The following is a 15,486-nucleotide window of genomic DNA, read 5'->3' on the forward strand; positions in this document are numbered from 1 at the left end:
GGCTATGTGCTCTGTGGCTGGCGTGCTCCACTACTCTTCATCTCTGCTGGGAAGGGCCAGCTGGGTGCTATATTGCAAAAGCTGCCACAAAACTGAGACTGGTTGGCATAACTCGTCCTGGGAGAGAGAGGAAAGGGGTAAAGAGAGAGGCAGAGAGAGAGAAAAGAGTGAAAAAGCTCTGCAGCCCATAGCCTGTGTTAACTAGCTGTTCCTGAAGAGGGTGCTCTACACACAAATTCAGTGCGGTATTGGCCCACGGTCAGGAGTTTGCATATAGCATATTTAAAGGGTTTAATGTTTTTCTACTGCACCCTTCACCAAAGTATCTCCGTGGCCAGGTTACTGTATAAAACCTGTATGGTTGCACAACCACATACCTATTTCCAGGTTATCATAACCATTATTTTCATGCTGCAATTGTATACGTCATTAAAGCTTCACCAGTTCAAACAGCAGTGATTTCATTGCTCATGTGAGATTGCTGGAAAGAGGAATGAAAAAAAAACTACACTGGAAAAAAACTATGTAATGAAATAAATAAAAACTACAGGATGGGGACAGAGAAAGATTGATAGTTCCTTGACAATCTTTCTAAAGACGTTCATAGTTCAATTCATCATAGGCAATATGGTCATCTTAATAACCCAGGGTAACGGAAAAGGAAAAGAGGCTTTTCAGTCTTTTTTTTTTTTTTCATTTTGTCAAAGTCATTTCACCTATTAGATCATTCACATTGCTTTTAATATTAAAGTCCTCATGGACCTGCATAGGTCTTGACTTGGAGGGCGTTACTCTTGGCAAGAAATGCTGGAGGTTTTTCCAGTTCACCTATTATCTAACATAGTCTGAAAAATGGAGTAATTTCATGACCCTGGGAATGGAGTCCAATAATTCAATTAGCAACCAGGTCAATACACTAGACTTTCTATGCCATATAATTAATCTTCTAAACTATTGTTGTTCCATGTCTTACTAATAAAACCACCGGGCAGGCTCACAGTTTATTGACAACGATAATAATTTTGCCTGAGGCAGCCTTTAAAGACCGAGACTACAGGAATACGGCTTACTTGACAGAGTAAAATGCTGACCTTGCTGGCAGAAGGTGAATAGAGAAACCCAACAGATAGAGCTGAGCAAACACCTAGCGCTTCAAGGATTTGATCCTACTCTCCTTTTCGGCAGTTTGGAGGGAAGTTACTAGGCAGATGCTTTCTTGTTCACTGCTCTACACCAATGTAGAGTGCGTGACTTACATGCAGTAAGAAATAGTTATCTTTTCAACACTTTTTCTTCAATTCAAGGCTGTGTACCATCTATGCCTCTATTGACTAAAGCTGCATGTACGAACAGCAGCTCTTGCTGGAACTCCTGGAAAAGCTTTACTTTGTGTCAAATATACTCAAGGAGATTGTCCCGTGTGACAGGCAGGACACTATATCTTTTCCCTTACCTAAATGAAAGAAGGTTCAGAATTTCTGCTTAGGCATGAGTCACCACCCCACTGGAGCTAGAATTCCAAGAAATGGTTTGCATTTTCTGTTGAGGCAGAGACTTACACGCTTGCTGTAAAGCTACTGCAAATACTTTGTTTAAGGAACTAAAAACCTAGCAGTAAAATGAAAGATTGCAGCTTCTATACCCAGCATCAAAATGTATACCTACACTGGACATTACAGCTATCTGATCTCATTCACTATTCAGTTCAGCAACAGGAATTTATTTGCCATTTGACCTGTTACGTTAGGTCTTGGTTTGCAGATGCAGCTATGATTGTAGTGCACAGGTCAAATTTCCACTGTTTTCCAGGGGGAAATTTTTTCTGTAGGACTATAAGATTGGGTCTGGAGTATACATGTCTAAAACATTTTATCACTTTTCAACTAATCAAATATTACAAGTAAGCAACTGCACATCCAGTTATTTATGAAGCATGCTGCTGGATATTACAAATTATTTGTTCCTCCTTTTTTCTTTTTTGTCTTCCTCAGTGTTTTTGTTTAGCTTTGTTTACATGGTTGCAACTCACAAAAAATGCTGGGTACATTTGAAACATGGGAAGATGGAGACTTCATACTATAAATTATTATGCAGCCTAATATTTTTTTCTCTTTATGTTAAAGGCACCGAATTCCTCACCTTTCATCTTCATATAGTCCTCTTACCTTCCCCAGTGAACAATTCCTCATCTACCTCCAACGCCTTTAGGCTTGCTTTCCAAATGTTTGGATCCCCTCCTTCTATACAAGTGAACATACTTCATGCACAGGCTTAGTGAACGGAAAAAGAAACAGATAGGCCTCCTCAACTTCTCATGGTAATTTCAACTTCATGGTAATTTCATGTAATTTCATGGTAACTCATGGTAATTTCAACTTCTTCCCCCCACCCCACCCCCCCCCGAAAAAAAAATTCATGGGAGAGGCTAGTAGCTCAGACAACAGAGCTACTAAAGCAGAGCACTCCATTTCATACTCTTCTGCCCCAACCAAAACACTAATTATTTTGCTCCTGACTCACAACCAATAGCGCTCTTTGCTAATGAATTCTGCTACAGATGGTAGCATTTGGCAAACCACCCATAGAAGAAGACTTTATGGCTTGTTACTGTGCTAAATTTACAGAGGTGATCTACAGAAGCCCAAGAGAGCACAATAATATTTTTTTCATCTGTTTCAAATTAAGGTTCAAGAAAGAGAACACGGTTGCAGCCACAGTTAAAGGCTCCCAACTGCAATGCTTTCAATTTTATTTTATTTTTCATTTACAACAAATGAAAGCTTGGTTTTACATATTAAGATGCTACGTATGGATGCACGAAATGCCATGATAGTGGCTGCATAATACCTGCACAGTGGTAACAGTTTAATACCTTAGCGGAGTCCTTGACCTAAAAATTCTTACAGTCACGGAAGAGTAGGTCTGAAGCTATATGTGACAGTTTCCATAGTGCTGTGAACTGCTTGGTGAAAATCTCTCCTAAATGTACTGCATCACTGTAAAAAGCAAACAAAACTGTTAGGATGCATGAGAGTAATAACGAAATAGTTATTAAAAAGGTACTTTATCAGCCACAGCTCTGTTCTTTCCCCTGGTATTTTTCCATGTCTGTTCTCTCACTATCAAAAATATACGTATATATATCAAGCAGAAACATATTTTAGAGACAAATAAGAGATTCTCCTAAGAAGTGAAGCTCAAAAGGCTGCAGTTCATTTTCTGGACAGGACATAATTAATGTGATAAAGAACACAAGAAGTTATTTTATCTTGCAGCATAAGAAAAAAATTATAGCTTACGAAAACCAGCACATTAAAAGACAAAATATTTCTCTGTTCCCCTAAGATTCAAATAAGCTAGGGAATTTATTCCTGCCAAATTTAGCTGAGTCCACGTGCACTGTGGAGTTTTAACAAACTCGCTGAATTGCTCTGTAACTAAGGGGATAATTTTTTTTTAACAGATTTGTAGGTTATCTGCAAGGAGTGCCCCACCACTCTGACTGAATTAAATGACAGTTCTTTGGAATATTGTTTAAATAATTATTTTATCACTTTTCAGATAATGCAATCTCACATTGTAAGAACATTTAGGCCTGATAACTGTTACAGGGCTAGTTCACAGAATCAACTCTCAGAACTCAACACAACAACGTTAAAAGAAAGGTAAACCCTTGTGCTTCGGAGGATAACACCATTTCTGGAAAAATGCAGGTTAGTAATGTTACAGGCAACATATTTCAAAATTGCCTTCCACAGTGATTTGTTCATCTACTCTGAGCCACCTAGTACTGGTACAAGACATCAAACCAGATGGATCACTAGAAAAAAATCCTGAAGAGGAAAAAAACGTTTGTGTACTCCCATGAAAATGTTGCCAGCTCCTCACTGCAAGCAAGAGGAAGCATTTGACTGTTTGGACAATGTCCATGTTGTGCTGTATGTAACACAGTTTGCAAACTGTTGCTCAAAGCTCTTCTGCAATTAGTGTGCCTCTGCCATGCAGGAACAGTTTCTCTTTCTCTCTGCGCTTACACTTTGGGTGACTGGGACACAGAATTTGGAAGCTGGAGTTCTGGGCATTTCCCTCCAGGCACTGCCCTAAAGAACATCTGATTACTTTAGATAAGTAATTTCAATCAGAGCTGCAATAAGGGATACTTGCTCTAGCAATCAGCACACTCAGCTTAGAGGTGTCAGCTTCAATTCGTGCACCATGTCAGAAAAAGAAGGGATGTGAATTTGAAGTTAGTGATGAAATCTCAAGGTCATTCTGTATAGGAAGAAAGAGACTCTAGCCTCCACTCAGACTGTGATTTGCTGAGTCCAATTTGGTCTTAAAACCTGTACGGGTGACCAGAAGTGATTGCATCCTGCCCTTGCTCGTGGGAGAAGGTAAGATGCTTAGTTTGCTTTTACCCCACACCAGGCCGGACCCTACCCGGGTTTCTGTGGGAAGAGCACCTCCTGCACACTGGGAGACACTGCAACGAGGAGACAGAAGCTAGGTGGGATGTGTGCCCCAGTGGCTGTTCAGGGCTGCAGCCCAACAGCCTCCTTTGGAGGATGTAGAGGGGAGTTACAGCAGGTGAGACTGAGTGCACAAAGCCACTGCTGTGCGAGGGCAACTGAAAGCTGTTGCATTAACACCACGGAGAAAAGAGAGCAGTACAAACCCGTACTAGAGCTGCACGGACTGTCAGCGATGCAGTGGCTGATAAATTCTGTCAGGGCTGAAGTGCCCCTCAGTGCAGCACTTGGGATTTGCATGCCTATCAAAAGCTGCCCAGGAGAGTTTAAGCACGTAAACTGGGTGCTTTGCACATTTAAGCACGTCCAACCTTAGTCAGCAGCAGGGGAAAGTTCTGACTACAAAACTTTTGGGTCTTAGCATCCAGAGCGGGTTTTAGGCAATGGGAAGACCCGAAGAATCACAAGGAGCAAATTCATAATGTCCCTGTTGGGTGGTACACCTGCGTGGGCAGTCCAAAATTTCACTGGCCGCCCTGATGCCATACTGTGTTCACCTCTGTTAGGACTGGTTATGACTTTTCACTTATATTAGTTGCTCATTCCCACACAGAATAAATACAAAGAAATGTGATACTGATTTACATTAAAGTGCTACCCAGTTGCATCCAGACATACAAGCGGTGATGCGACAGACGTGCAGACAGTATGCCAACACAACCACTTCAACTGAGTACACGAGCAACTCAAGCCCTGTCATGTTCAGCTTACTTGAATCTCAGTTTCTTCCTAGCCGAGAGGATAAGTATTACAGATAATTCTCCCCAGATACATGCACTTGTACTGCTAAAAATAAACCTTCTTTTAGCTCATTTTTTAAATCTCTTGAACTGTTTTCATACCTTCCCTCTTCCTGCATACAGTATTTGGCACTTCTCTCAGTTTAGAAGCCAAAGCAATTCTTATCCAGTAAGCTGCCTCTTCTGGATCATTAATGAAGATAATACGTAAGGCTGGTTCCTAGATCAGCCTTTTATTAGCATTTATGATTAGCTTTGCTTGTGGTCTTTCAGCCAACTCCACATTTTCAACGTCCCCATCCAAGTCAGCATACATTAAGTTTTCAAGGAAGATTATATTTGACACTGTATCAAAACCTTTATTCAAATGCAAACAGGGTATTGGCTACTGCTCTTTCATCAGCCACTAATTTCATAATTCTGTTATTTACAACAAGAGATCTTGTTTGTCTCACAAGACCTCTTTATTCTTCTGAGTCATGCTGCTTTACATGCATAGTCCTGTTATGTAGATATTTATGAGGCATGCGACATCTAGAAGTATGTCTAAATATTTGCTGTTGAGGAACAACACTGCTACCTGCAAAATTAGTTAAATGAGTTAAACCACACAATAGGATAATTCACAGGCTAATTGAAGCATAAATGGATCGCTTCAAAGAAGCATCAGCACCGCTTTCAAGCAAAGGTAATTCTAGAGAGCTCCACACTGGCCTCACGCCACTTTTACTTTCTGTGATGATCTGCAATTTGTGCCATGCCAGTAAGCCGCTGAGTAGAAGTATTAGCTGAAACTACAAGAAGAATGCTGCCAATGTAATGGAGGAAAACCAGATGAAGGTGATAAAGTCCTCTGACTCATCTGAATTTTGCCCTGCTCTCAGACTGCAGGAGCTGACTGAGGTAGTAAAAGTCCTGGTGATCTCTGTGCTGGCTCCCAGATTTTCCTGGGCACATCAACAAGACAGTTCTGAAACAAAAGACAGTGGCCTAAGAGCTTCCAGTGGCATTGCCTTGCAATATACCCACAATCCAAATGCAATTCAGGCCATACATCAGATACAGCCAACCACTTCTAATTCAATACTGCTACGCTTGAAGGGCAGAGTGAGGGTCATGGGATTACTCTGAGGAAGTGTGGAATACCATGCTCTTCAAAAACATAACTAAGTTGGGAAGTAATGAGATCACCATCTGCACTTTACTCCTTGTTAAAAGATTGCCATTTGATACTGTAATAAAATTAGGAAATGCCACCAATTTTCCCTTTGTGCAACTTCTTCTCCGTTGTGACTGTATGTACTGCACACTCTGGGAGTACGACTCTGCTGTGCCAGAAGACGTGGACGTGGTTCAAACTTCACCTGGAAAAGAGGATGAGGAACAGCAGCCACAAGGCAAACCATCCCACCGCCAACAATAATTAACAAGCATTCCCTGCACTTAGCTGTTACCTTGCATTTGAAGGTCTCAAAGCACCGTATAATTAACTAACGGGAGTCACTGTTACCTCATGCCACAGGCTACATTGTGTGACTGCTGCCCTGGGAGCACTCAGTGCCACGCTTCTCTGCCACTAGATTTGCCGTTTTACATGATTATTCTCTGCAGCTTTATAGAGTAACTGTATGACATGAGAGAGGACGGCCTGGCCAGCTATTTCTGCTCAATTACCTGGAAGAACCGATAATAATTTTGTCAACCTTAATACTTAGCTGCTGGCAGAAGAGTTTGCCTTTCCTTGATACAGCTGAGATTGACAAGGAGGGATGCAACTGGTATTGAAGGCTGTGTGGCACTTGGGGTGATGAATGGCTCTTTTTGACCTTTTTGGACTTCACGCAGGATCTTCCCCGCTGACAGCTGCAGGGGATTGGACATGACTGAAGAAACTGCAAGGCTTTGCCCATCGAAGTCCATAGAGGAAGTCTGAGGAGGTGCAATAGCGCTGAGAACCGGGTAGTGGGGAAAGAGGCAAAGGGAGCAGGAGTGACTGCAATTTATATTTAACATTGAATTTTTCTGGCCTTCCACGGGTGCTGTCCACATACTAACTCAGGGACTGTTTAGCCTAGAGAGGCTCAAGGGAGATCTTATCAATGGGTGTAAACACCTGAGAGGAGGCAGTAGGGAAGGCAGAGCCAGGCTTTTCTCAGTGGCACTCAGTGGCAGAAAGTTCTGCCAAAATATAAGAGAAAGCTTTTCTGCTGTGAGGGTGGTCAAACACAGGAACAGGTTGCCCAGAGAGGCTGTGGGGTCTCCCATCTCTGGAGATCTTCAAAATCCAGCTGGACACAGCCCTAAGCAACCTGCTCTGAGCATGGGGTTGGACCAGAACATCTTCATAGGCACCTTCCAGTCTTGGCCATGCCTTTGAGCCAAATCCAAATGTAACTAAATGCATGTCATTACGCTGTTCAGCCAGTTGTGGGGATTTTACTCCTCCGGAGATCTTCAGATTCAACTCTGAGTTGAATCGTCTTACCTGCGTTGTTTTTTGTTAACATTTACCTCACAATATTTGTTTACCAAAATAAGCTAACGGTTCTGTAGTTCTTAGAGAACAAAATCAAAATATGAATGCATTCCTACTATGACTCTACGTTTTGTCTTCTGGATTTGTACAAGTACATAAGCATTATTCCCAGACATTTTTGCTGGCATTATCAAAAACATCTATGTATGAGAACAGCAGCCTGGCATAAGCACGCTCATGACTGATTCAGCTCTGCAAGACCGAGAACAAACAAATCAATATTTACTTAAAGGGTCTGAAGAAGTTTGTTTTGCTGTTCTAGTGCAAAGAATTTTCACCGGGTTCATATTTGACTATCTTATTTCTGATCAGATTTAAACAGGTACACGTGAAATGTGTATCTTGGGGACCACTGCTATTATAAATGTAATTTTGACTAACCTATCTCTGGTTTAGCCAGAGAAAACTAAAATAATGAAGTGTAACATTAGCCTTTTCGCAGCTGGCAAATAGGAATACCTAGAGATCCAAAGTGAGCCTTCCAAAGGAATGAAGAACCTAGAGAAAGTGGCAAGCTTCAATACTATGAACATCTGCAGCAAGGGTGATGCTTCCAACCCGACTATAGTATTATTTTACTACAAGACAATCTCTGCTTTTGTTAGAACACATTTCTGGTGAGCCAAAACAGCTTTGGTGATGCTGAATGAAGCTACAAGAAACTTTTATCCAAATAAAAGGATAGATTTCCATCGACTCATGCTGCTGGTCAATCCAAGAATACACAAAACAGCCCTCATTGAAGACAAAAGATGCAAGATGATATGGAGCTTTATATCTACACTAGCAACAAAAGGAAATCACAAGAGCAGAGTAAGTTTAAACTCCAGACATTTCTTCATATTTCATTTATTCCTTGATTTCTAATGTGGACTAAATAATGACTTAATATGGGCCTCCCAAATATATTGTCAAAACCATACTTCCAGAAGGAAACCCCATCACTGCCTGGATGTCCCCTGAACTATATTGGTACTTCTAGTGTTACAACATTGAGCAACACATTCCCATTTTTGTTCAGAGAATGAAGGAAAGTAGATTATCTATTTGATATTAATGAAACAAACCCCCTCCAGTTGAAGAAGCTTCTCATTTTGCTTATTACAGCACAACTTCAGTGTTTCGGTGATTCCCTGACTTTACACGACCCCTACCTGCATCGCTTATTCAGAGGTCCTAATGAATACCCATCCACGTAGCAGCGACCTATTAAAAGTCTGCTGGATTATAGCAGGTCATGAGATGGATGTGAGTCAGTGTCATGCTGGTGTGAGATGCAAACACCTTACTGAGCTGCATAAATAGAAACACGACCTGGAAGAAACACAAAGTTAAATCTCTGCTCGGTTAGAAAGAGCTGTGCCAGAACTACGTGTCCAGCTTCTGGCACTTTTCAGGAAAGGCTGGAGGGAGTCTGGCGGAGCACATGGGAATGACTAGAGGTGTAGAAAACATGATGCACGTGGGAAGATTAGGAGGAACAGGATAGTTTGTTTAGAGAAGAAAAGATTAAGGTCAGAAATTGAAATGCTCTTGAAATACATGAAGGGCTGCAGTAAAGAGGAGCAGAATAAACCTTTCTTAGTATTTCTCAATGGAGAGGACAAGGAATATCAGGCTTGATTTACAGCAAGACTTAGATTAAGCATTAGGCTAGACTTTCCAATAAGCAAGGTAACCAAATAGTGCCTCTGACAGCCAGGGCAGACTGCAGAACCTCCACCACTATCAGGTATTTGGAACAGGTTGGAGAGAGGCTGTCAGAAATGACACAGGCACAGGTAAACCTGCCTGGGGGCCAGGCGACAGCCTAAGCCACCCCTCAAGGTCCCCACCAGTTCTTTGGTTCTGTGTTATCACTGTCAGGATTGAGCAGACAAATTATGTAAAATTGCCAGTACAGAATTCGCAATACCCACCACATTCCACTAAGTTAAGCACTGACTCATCATCAGTGGAGAGCTGCTTAAACGATTGTCTTGTGCTGCTGCTAGCCCCAGGCCCACACACGTCAGGAAGAGCAGCTTCCACTTCCCTGATACCGAAATCTGAATTGGACGAGTATGCTCCGAACTCACCATCCTCAATTACATTACTAACAATTTATTATTCCCCATGAAATAAAAAAACATTGCACCAGTGAGAGGACAGAAGTATTCTGTGAAGAAAAGAATTAGCCACACAAAATAACCAAATGCCTTGGGCAGCCAGAAGGTGTCTTTATCTGGCACAATTCTTTTTTCCTGGGTCATTCAATGCTGACATCCATTCCGTCTCACTCGTGATACACTGGTCTTCAACGAGAGATATTAAGCCTTTAAAACGAGGAATTCAGGAATGCCAAACTGTGGCAAAAATAGATTTATGTTTCTGCTCTCACACATCAAAATACACCGATCTGAGAAACACGAAATGACTCAGCAACAGCTTGGACTGCTATTAAGATACTTCTGATCATGTTTGCCTGGAATGAAATAGCTATTTCAATTATTTTGCCTTCCTACTCCTTGAAAAAAATTAAGCAGCTCACTATCACTTGAAAATAATCCTACAATGTAGATAAGTAATAATTGGTTTTGACTGTATTTAACCGAGCTCTGCCATAACGGAGTGGACACGAGGTTACGCAACATCACACAGTGCTTAATCTCATTCTTGTCAATAGTGAAAGAACTGCACGACAGACACAAGACAGAGGCATCTTGACATAATGCCTGAGCAAAAATGGTGACCTGACTGCATATATTGAATTTTGGTTAAAAAAAGGGGCGAGGGGATACTGAACTTAGCTGACAAGACCCCAGTTTTTAACAAACGCCTTACATGATGCTGTGCTAGGATGCTCCTGCAGAAGCAGAGCAGGCCCATGGGACTCAGACGTTTTAATTGCCTCCAGCTCCTTTCTACAGAGCTCCTCTGCTGGTTGGAGGCAAGGCTGAGGGTACTGGCTGAGCATCCACAACCACACGACACCTGCTCTGCAATCTTTACATAGGCTGTCAATAGGGTGCTGGGTCCATTTTAAGACTGTCCAGCTGAATTAACAGAGAGAAATTAATTAACAGAGAGAAGAGGGTCTATCGACTTAAAGAAGGAAGGAGAGAAAGGGATGGTTTCTACACCTGAGCCCTGCTAGTTGTGGTGCACAGCTGTGCTGTGATTTATACACAAGCCTAATGTTTTAACAACGTGTATTAAATGACTATCAAGAAACGCAAGGCTTAATTTTATCCCTTAATTTCAGTGCTGTAAAGTGCAGAGGATGATACTTTTTCATCGGTAAGTGTTAGCCTCGAGCTTCTTTCTTCTGTCACTAGAAGCTCAGTCTTTCACTTTTCTACTTCTTTAGTCTGGTAAATAAGGTTTCCTAACAGAATTACTGTTCAGGTTACACAGTAATTTATGGTACTGTGTGCACGTAGTAGGAGAATTTCAGTGTTAGAAGCAAACACAGGAATATCCATGAACATGTTCGTATTTGCTTCCAGGCATCAGGTAGTTACCTCAGTTATATGTTACAGAAAGAAATTAGGGAATAAGACATAATGTTGTGTTCTGAATTTGCAAGTGCTGAATTAGATGATAGCTATTTCTGTGTGTGTGCTTATGCAAAGAGAATGCAGTAACAGAAGAGTGACAAGCAAAAACCACGCAGACAAAAAAAGTATGTTCCCTCAACCAACTGTAGTGTTTAGTCCTCAACCCCCTCTGTAACCCGTTTTCTCCCTGTCCATACTCTTCTGTTGTTTGTTTGTCTTCTAAATTGAGTACATTATCCATCAAAACCACAACAGTTTACCAGATAAACTGTTGTTTGTTTTTTTTTTTACTTTCAGATTTAAATCTCCCCTGCTCCAGGGCCTAAGCTATTTCTTGCGGTTTTTTTCCCCATTCATCTTTGAATTCTACTCCTCTTCAGACTTCTGTTTTTACATTTTGCTAGTATTTTATTTCCTTTGTTTTTTAATATTTTTAATTGACTCTTTTTTCTCCTCTCCATTCAGTTTCTGTGAAATGTCATTGTTTTTCCCCGTGCCTCCACTGTTTCTCTGCCTTCCCATACTCCCCCCCCCACACATGTTCCACACACACACTCCTTCTGCTGTGTCATTCAGTGCTGCCTGATGCCTCACTCTGACAGTCAACTGTGGCTCTTGGTCCTTTGTCAGAAGAAAGCCAAAAAATCACTATTAGCCTCTGTCATGGAGAAAAACGTAAATGTCAAATATAGCTATCTGTGGAAACACAATTATAATAGTATATATGACATAGGTATAAAATACAACATAAAATTTTGAAAAATATCACACAGCGAGCATGAGAAACTTCTTGAAGACTGCCACCACACCGACCATACCACACACTTCGAAGACCACCAGCTTCCACCCCAAGCCCTGTGCCTCTGCTGGCCCTGGTTTGCTGATTGAAATGCTCAGGTGGCTCTGGGTGCTTCGGGAAATTCAGCCACTGCGTGTACTCAGCAGAATGGACACAGCACCTTTTCTATAAAAACGCCCTCTTTCTGATTGCTTTATTTCACTCCTCAGACCCCATTACTCACGCGAGGAGCACATCAGAGGCAGCTCTGCAGAGGGCAAAGACACCGTGCACTCAATACCTCCGCTTCCCACAGGCCAAGGAGAGGTGCTGACAGACTCCAAGGGGTGACCTGAAACTACTCCATGGCGATGACGAGCATGACGACTGAACTATCAAGGCTTAGAAGTTAACTTTGAAATTTAAGCTTTGTAAACTTTGAAATTTAAAGGAGTTTGAAGGAAGATGGGAAAGTAAGGATCTATTTTTGGATATAAGAAACTCCTCTGGATATGTTTTTCTTTATTAAACACAAATATTGTAATGTCAGTATTAAAGCTTAGGTTGCTTTTTCAGCAAAAAAAAGATGATGCTACATTGGGAAACAATTTTCCAACAGCACAAAAAAGTGCAGAGATATCTGACACTGCCTTTGTATAAAATTATTTTTAGCAGACAATGGCAGATTACTACCACACTTTAGCCATAAGCTTTTGAAATCCGTATTTCTGCAACAGAACATAAAATGTATGTGCACTGTCAAACCTGCATCAATCAAATCTCCAGCCTTGGCAGGATCCCCACCAAAACCTCTTTACTACAGCACTATTTACTGGCAGTTAAACAACGTGCTTGAAATTCAACATTTTATAACCTAAATTTTCTGCTTTATCTCTACAATTGGATATTCATCTTCCACCACGTTGAGCTGAATTCTGGTGGCCATTATTAAGGCATCCCGATCTCTGAATTTGAAGGCCGCTTGAAATAAAGATTCATGTTGCCTTGCTGAAGAGAAACGGAATGGTTCTGAAACGCAGACCCAAACCATTTCAGAATGCTTTCTAAACAAATCCAGGTTTAAATAATTCCCTTTGTTTCACTTTTTACTTTAGAAAACTCCCATTTTCAACTCCCAGTTGAAATTCACCAATTTAAGCAAATTAATGCAAAATGTCTGGTGTGGCTTAGGAAAGCATGGACAGAAAAATGTACATTTTCAAGAAGCTGGCTAGGATCAAAAGCTTTTTTTTTTTAAATCTTTACTGGTACCTCATTTAAATCCTCTGTGGCAAAAACTGACATCCTGGCTGTGTAGTGGCCTGTGTAAAATGAAATAATGAAATCAGTAGAGATCCAGCTAGCACCACAGTGTTTAACATTACAAACACCCCATTTCAGATAAACGGGCAAATTCTTCCACAGATGACTTTAAAGGGTATAGAAAGGGAATGAAATCTCACCTCAGAGGACAACCCTTCCATTTCAGGCATGGGTCAGAAAAAAAGCCCAACATGGGAACCTTGAACCTGGGGGTGCACCTCTTCAGTGGGTATTTTGCAGATCTCCCTTTGTAAGACCAATCCATCAAGTGTCTTTCATAAACACTATGTTCAGCATGAATAATCTCACATTACACTTTAAAAAGTCTTAAAGGAACATGTTCTAGGCAGGATTCAGGAAGCTCCTTCCTCTGATAATTTCTGTATCTTTTTCTAAGAGATGGAAAAAAAATAGAACAAAAAGGTGGAGAGAAGTAACCTACAATAGCGTTGAAATGCTAGGTAGAAGGAAGAGGCTGAGGAACGAGTAATGTCATCCAGAGACATCTGAGGGGTTGAAAGAAAATAATTTTCATTCTCCCCCAGAAATACACTTGCTGGACCTGTCAGTGCCCAGGCACTGCACGTCATGGCATCTCGTTTGTCTGAAAAAGAACCCGAGGCACCTCTCTGCTACAGATAGGAAGGTTACCCACAGGTGGTGGGTAACCTCTTCCGATGCCCGCAATGTCCTGCTCCTCGACTGAAACCACACCATCAGGCAGTGACGCAGTTTTGCCTCCTCAGTCATACATAACTGCAACACGGCTAGTGGAAGTCAGTCAGGCCCATCGGTTCAGCCAGTTACTGAAAGAAAACCCGAGCTGCGCTAAAAGGCCGTAACATCCTAGCAGATGGTGATGCAAGAAGCCGCTTGAACTTCTGTGCCTTTTCCCCCGTCATCCGATAGTGACACTGCCGGAGGCACTGCAACTGCCGAGGCACACCATGCTCCATCGGCCATGAAATGGGACAGAAACGTCGCTGAGAAACCACGAGAAGAGGATAAGATACCGTCTGAACAGGGGGCCAAGACCACTATTTTAATGGTCTCTTACTGCTGTTTGCAAGCACAGACTGAGTGAGCAGAATTAAAAGCAGAACTGATGGATTTCCCCAAGCATACATAACGAAGCAACACTAGAAACATCAGAAAAAGAGGTACCTAAAGAAGACAAAGCAGAAACAAAATTTCCCCTTAACAGTGAAAACACAGGGGCTAAGGACTGCTCAAGTACATGCACCTTATCTATACCTAGCTTGTACAAATGATATGTTGTTTCTGCAAGAACAACATTTCACCTCTCTCTCTGCGAAGTACTGATTACAACATAATAGAGATTAAAGAAAGGATGAAAACAACCATCCTTCCTAACACACAGTGTCTTCTGCATCAAGAAGGTCAGATCCTCTTAATTCTTGCCTGAGTAATCCTTACTCGTGCAAAAACTCACAATTAATTCATTGGGGAAAAATGCTGTATTAGCCTAGAAGTCTGAAAACCAGCAGAATCCAAATGCCTTCTTCACAGGAGGGCAATGTTATTCAACTGACAGCATCTTTCAGGACAGTCTTAACTTTCTTAAGAATATGTGAAGCCTTAAAACGCTGAGACTGTTTAGCAAGGACCAAAACATCAGGGCACAGCAGCTGAGCTAAATTAGTATTTACTGAAATAAAGCAGTCCCCTTCCTGCCCTGCCCGGAAAAGACAAACACCAAACCCACAACAGTAATTGTAAAATTTCCTCAAAAAGCCTTACTTCAAGGGCAATTGATTTTTCATATGTAGGTTACAATTTGACTTATTCAGAGGAATAAATACCCATATGGGCAGCAGTGGCCAAATTTCAATGTGAATGGATTTCACTTTGTGCTGGAAATGTTTGCGCAGCAGCATCAGAAGAAGAACGTGGGCCACAAGAAAACATGCTGCAATGAGCCATGTGAGACTGTGCACAATCAAATTACAGGAGGTAGCATTTTCCAGCAGTTAGAATCACAAGGCATCGCTTCTATTCTAGGATGTACCTGGCCTTCTGT

The 15,486-nt window shown here is 41.5% G+C and overlaps 1 protein-coding gene across 1 annotated transcript in view; it reads right to left on the reverse strand.

Moving 5' to 3' along the window:
• Window positions 1-15,486, reverse strand: part of LANCL3 (LanC like 3) — a 35,725-nt gene that overhangs the window by 18,259 nt on the left and 1,980 nt on the right. The gene's annotated exons all lie outside the window — the stretch shown is intronic.

The sequence above is a fragment of the Cygnus olor genome, chromosome 1, assembly GCF_009769625.2.
Source record: "Cygnus olor isolate bCygOlo1 chromosome 1, bCygOlo1.pri.v2, whole genome shotgun sequence".
Taxonomy (NCBI): domain Eukaryota; kingdom Metazoa; phylum Chordata; class Aves; order Anseriformes; family Anatidae; genus Cygnus; species Cygnus olor.